Source organism: Pogona vitticeps, chromosome 5 (genome assembly GCF_051106095.1).
Source record: "Pogona vitticeps strain Pit_001003342236 chromosome 5, PviZW2.1, whole genome shotgun sequence".
NCBI lineage: Eukaryota > Metazoa > Chordata > Lepidosauria > Squamata > Agamidae > Pogona > Pogona vitticeps.
In genome coordinates, this window is record NC_135787.1 from 6,723,500 (window position 1) to 6,729,499 (window position 6,000).

Below are 6,000 nucleotides of genomic sequence, written 5' to 3' on the forward strand. Positions count from 1 at the left end.
CAAGGTCAATTTTCGGATGCTAAAGCACTATGGCTAAATGTCCATTTGTAAAAAGACACAATGGTCATCACACCAGCCTTTTGCACTCTTTAAGGTATGCCAGCTCTGTTACCGAATTCACCAGCAGTACGCGAACCACGGCACAAGAGCCACCACCCATAAGGTGCAAAGTATTTGGACAATTGCACCCACCAACAGGATCCTAGTGTATTTATTCAGTTTGTTCCAATGGTATTATCATCTACTCTGCACCAAAGCCCCATGTGAATTTCCCACTGGTAGCGGAAACAACCACACAAGCCTGTTGTATCCTCATGGATGGCTGATTATGACATGATCATAGACTTGTGAGAAATTTAGAACTAAAAGGATCTCTGAATGCCACCTAGTCTAAGTCATTCCTGATGTAGAAAATTCACAAGCACCCCTGACAGGTGGCCATCCAAACTCTGTTTAAAAACCCCCTATGGAGGAGGTTCTACGGTCTTATTTATTTATTTATTTATTTATTTATTTATTTATTTATTTATTTATTTATTCATTCATTCATTCATTCATTCATTCATTCTTTCTTTCTTTCTTTCTTTCTTTCTTTCATTTATTTATTTATTTATTTATTTATTTATTTATTTATTTATTTATTTATTTATACCAAGATCCCATTTGAGAGCAGCAGAAATACAACAGCCCATTTGAAAAAAAACCTTCTCAGGCCACCAGCGACTAAGGAAACGCTTTCCCGAAAAGAAAAGTTTTTGCCTAATTTCAGAAGGTCTCCTGTGGGAAGGAGTTCCAGCGTCTCTGAAGGGTGACAGAGAAGGTCTTCTCCTGTGTCCCCCGCCAAGTGCACCCATCAGGGTGGTGGGAGCAAGAGAAAGGCCTCCCTGATGACCTCAAAGCCTGAGTAGGCTCATAGAGAGAGATGCGGTCTTTTACATAACTTGGATCCAAGCTGTTTAGGGTTTTATTGGTTAAAACCAGCGCTTTGAATTGTGTCCAGAATGGACTGGCAGCCAGTGGAGCTGCTGTAGCCAGGGAGTTATATGTCACCTATAGCCAGCCCCAGTTAGCAATCTGGCTGCTGCATTTGGGACCCACTGGAGTGTCCGAACACTTTCCAAAGGCAGCGTGTCACATTATCCAGCCAAGATGTAACCAAGACATGTGTTATCATGACCAGATCAGACCTCTCAAGAAATGGGCGCAGCTGGAATAGTCTGAACTAGAGATCGGCATAAACTAAAAACAAACAAACCTGGAAGTTTGTTCAAAAACACTGTTTTTTTTTGCTTTGGGTTGGCTTGGGTTCGTTGAAACTGAGGAAACCAAACAGATCTCAACCATGAATTTCTTAATTATTTTATGAGCTTCCTGGTTTGTTCCTCCCCACCCCCGCATCCTGTCCCCACCCCCTTCCCACTGCTTCCATCACCTCCCTAGCTGGTCCTGTTGCCTTCTCCTCTTCTTCATCCTCTGCCTCTGCCACCATCTTGAGACACAGCTGTGCATGGCCCCTGCCCATCAGCTGATAGGTGGGACATGCACAGACCCGGCAGGTTTGGCTTCTGGAAGGGAAGCTTGGCCAGTCTCTCAAGATGGCAGCAACAGAGGAAGAAGAGGAGGAGGAGGAAGAAGAAGAAGCAAAAGGATCAGGTAGAGAGGCCATGTGGGCAGTGGGAAGCAGGTGGGGGCAGGCTGTAAGGCTACAAATGGGTGATCCAGCACCATGCAGTGCTAGATTGGGGCAGATGGTGCCAGACTGCCCATTTTCATCACTAGAGGAGGAAGAGGAGGCTAGACCAGGTAGAGAGGCAACAGAGGCAGCAGGAAGGGAGTCAGGCTGTGTGTGCCCCTCCCTGGCCCAAACTTTTTTAAAAGTGGACTGGTTCATGGTTATTTAAGAAGTTTGGATGGTTTATGGTTCGTGATTTGTGGGTAGCCATGCACCACCACGAACTACCATTTTTGTGGTTCATGGCCACCTCTAGTCTGGACCGCTGTCAAATACCTTTTGTGTTTTTCCACCATTTTCTCGAACTCTTTGTCGCAATGTGGACTTACCAGTTTGCTCTCTCTCCTTCATGGCAGCCCATCATGTCTCCCATCTTCCACGTGGGTGCCCTTCAGATGTTTCAAAATGGCTATTATACCTCATCTCTGTGACCTATATAGATTTCTCCAACAACAAAGGATAAGAGGAAAATGAAGTCAATGTCTGTTTCCACTTTGAGCAATAGCCCTGTGTTTGCGGTCGTCTCTTCTTCTGACTGAACGGTGTGTCTGAATTTTTCTGGTTCCCTGCCAGTGCTTCTATATTGTTGGGAAAAAGAAAAAGATGCACGTCCCACCAGGACTGGAACTTAAGTCTGGATGGAGAAGAAGTCCGGAAGTCCAAGGCAGAGTTGATTGCAAGTAAAAAAAAAAATCTGAGCCATGGGCTCAGCTTAGACTCTAAATGAACAGACATTGTGCAGAAAACGGTGGAGAGGAACAAAGATAAGGAGACATCGGAAGAAAAAAGGGGAGCAGGCTGAGGAAAGTGACATAGACAGGAACTAGAATGTCACCTACGAAAAACTAGATCATGCTTTTGCCCAAGCAACAACAGGGCTTCAGCCAGAAGCAGCCATACTGGAGACCAGTCAGGAAGAACCAATCATCATAGTGATGGTCATAATGAGAGAGCCATGTGGAAATTTGGAAAACAATCTTCTTCCACTCCATAGCACAGAACAGTGGTTCTCAACCTTCAGGAGATGTTCTTGGACTACAACTCCCAGAAATTCTGGCCAGAACAGCTAGGGATGAAGGCTTCTGAGAATTTTCATCCAAGAATATCTTAGCGACTCAAGCTTGGGAACCAAAGGCATTCATTGGGTGTCTTGCCACAGAGGGGCATCAGTGTACAGATCTGTTTGACCCTCATATGAATCCTAACTTATCTTTACATGCTTTGTGTCATGGTTTGGGACCAATTGACCTGTCTGGATGTCTTTCTCCAAGGTTTTCTACCCACTCCAGAAGCTCCTCCCAGGCCATGTGTCTCCGAGTAACCACTCCAAAGGAGGCCAGGAAATCATCCACTCTTTGCTGTGGTGCAAATATTCTGGAACCAACTTCTGGTAGAACTGCACCTAACTCCCTCCCATACCATATTTAAAAGGCATTTAAAAACACTGTTTTACAGACATGCCTTTTTGGGGGGGGGCAACCCTACCTGATGCATTTTTTGTCTGTCCTGTTTGCTTGCTTGTTTGTATGCCTTGTGTCCCACGTTTTTATTTCTACAATTTACACCTCTTGACATTTTCTTTTATTTTAAATTGCTTAATAAGTGATTTTATATATATGTATATATATTTTTGTGGTGGTGCTGCGGGTTAAACAACAGAAGCCTCTGTGCTGCGAGGTCGGAAGACCAGCAGCTGTAAGATCGAATCCACGTGATGGAGTGAGCTCCTGTCGCTTGTCCCAGCTCCTGCCAACCTAGCCGTTCAAAAGCATGTAAAAATGCAAATAGATAAATAGGTACCACCTCGGTGGGAAGGTAACGGCATTCCGTGTCTAGTCGCGCTGGCCACATGATCACGGAAACTGTCTTCAGACAAACACTGGCTCTATGACTTGGAGATGGGAATGAGCACCGTGCCCTAGAGTCAGACACGACTGGACTAAATGTCAAGGGGAACCTTTACCTTATTATATGTTTTTAGCTTCTGTAAACCACCCAGAATAGTGTGCAACACTAATGTGGAAGTATATAAACAAAACAAAACAAACAAATACTGTGGATCTTCTTCAGATGGTCTTAAAAGGATTCTCTTGATTAGTGAGAGCTGTTTCCTGGCCATATATACACAATAGACAGCAGGTCTTTTTCCCCTGGGATTTCCACAAGGACTCTCTATTGCTAATTACTTTTGATTGGGCTTTTCTAAGGAAAACTCTTCTCACATCATTTGATGTTCTTGCAACAGCCTTTGCTGTCGGCAGACCCCTTATCAAGTGTGCTGGCACAAAGCTGTCGCTTGGACACCCCTCTTCCCAGACTCATTGAATAGATTTGCTTTTGAAAACACTTGCTCTCAGCCCCACGTTGTCGACATTGTCACATTGGCCCCAGAGCCATTCATTAAATCAAGACATTAATGAGCTGACATCGTGTCCATGCGCATTTATTCTGCCACCAATAGCGAGTTGGACCCGGCTAGGAAACTTGCCGGCGTGGATAACAGGACCTCATTCTCATCTGACTTTCCATTAGGTCTGTTGGCTTAGCAACATGGGACTTGACAACATTATATATGAATCTTTAGGTAAAGGGTTCCCCTTGAAATTTTCAGTCCAGTCGTGTCCGACTCTAGGGGGCGGTGCTCATCCCATTTTCAAGCCGTAGAGCCAGCACTTGTCCGAAGACAGTTTCCATTGTCACGTGGCCAGCGTGACTAGGGAACACTGTTTACCTTCCCACCGTGGTGGCACCTATTTATCTACTCACATTTGCATGCTTTCGAACTGCTAGGTTGGCGAGGAGCTGGGACAAGCGACAGGTGCTCACTCCGTCGCGTGGATTCGATCTTACGACTGCTGGTCTTCTGACCCTGCAGCACAGAGGGTTCTGCAGTTTAACCTACATCGCCACCACGTCCCATCTTTAGGATGGTATTGCGCATGTGGTCTTTTTTTGGCTGCACCACCTTGGCTGTTCACTCTCTCTCAGAGGCCTGACAGGCACTGGTGCTGGTTTCAATTCAGTGCCACTGATCTGGAACTACTTTTATTAAGAACGTCAATAGAATATCTTGAGAATATTGTACACTGTGAAAGTAATATTATGACAGTAGCCAATAATATATACTAAAATACGTATATGAATGGTTTGAATGTTTGAAAGATGTCTGGAATTTGGGGGGGAGACAACTGGGAAGACACTGAGATGTAAAAAACAAATAATTGGAAGCAAATCATGTAACACGATGTTTGACAAGCACAAATCAAATGTAGATAGAATGAAAAACTAATAAAATGTATCTTTAAAAAAATGTGCCTCTTTACCAGACACTCTTGGATCTCGGCTTGAGTAGGTTGCAAAGCTGGTTGTTGTGAGGAGGCATTCAAGATTTCACGTGGTTTTATATAGTTTACTTTGTTTTATATGTTTTAAATTATTTTAATTTCAAATGTTCCACCTAACTTAATTGGTTCAAGTGTGTTTTGGAACCGCAGACATTTCCTGACATGTTCTATAGGTAGCCCCATGTAGAGTGTGTTACAGTAGTCCAGCTGCAATGTAACAGATCAGGCCTCTCAAAGTCTGGAGCAGACCTGGGCAAAGTCTGGCCCAAGGCCCGCATACGGCCCGCGCGCCGCTCCTGTCCGGCCCTCCGGACATCAAAACCATTTATAGCCTTTTGTCTAAAGTTGATCAGTTGCTTATCTTTAACATACTGTGAAAAAACTCTTTAGTATTTGTGAAGATTAACAAGTTTAAAATAAAAACAATCATACCATCACTGTTTCATTTTATTTTTAAGTAAAGTTGGTTCGGCCCCCAAACACAGTTCAGAGTTTTCATGTGGCCCCCCCCATAGAAATAAATTGCCCACCCCTGGTCTAGAGGAAAGGAGAAGTCTAACTGGGAGGGACAGTACCCGTTGACTAGCATACCATTCTCCATCATTTCACTACCATTTCACAGCTTAAGTTGTCCGAGGCAGCTAGTTGTCTCACTCTGGCTAAATGGTAGGGTTGGCTCTTTCTGCACCCCATCATGGACCTGTACACTCATTGCCCTTTGGGTACAGCTGGGATTTCTGGGCTGCTGGCCTCTTGCCTCCCTTTTTGAATGTCCACGAATGATCAGGCATGGGGCCGAGCAAAGCCTTTGATAGAGGTGCCTACATATGTACATGTTTGCCAGTCCCTAATCTACTGGGGAGGAAAGAACAAGCATCCTTCTAAATCAGTGGCAGAGAGGGCTCGTGGCAAGATGAATCGAGT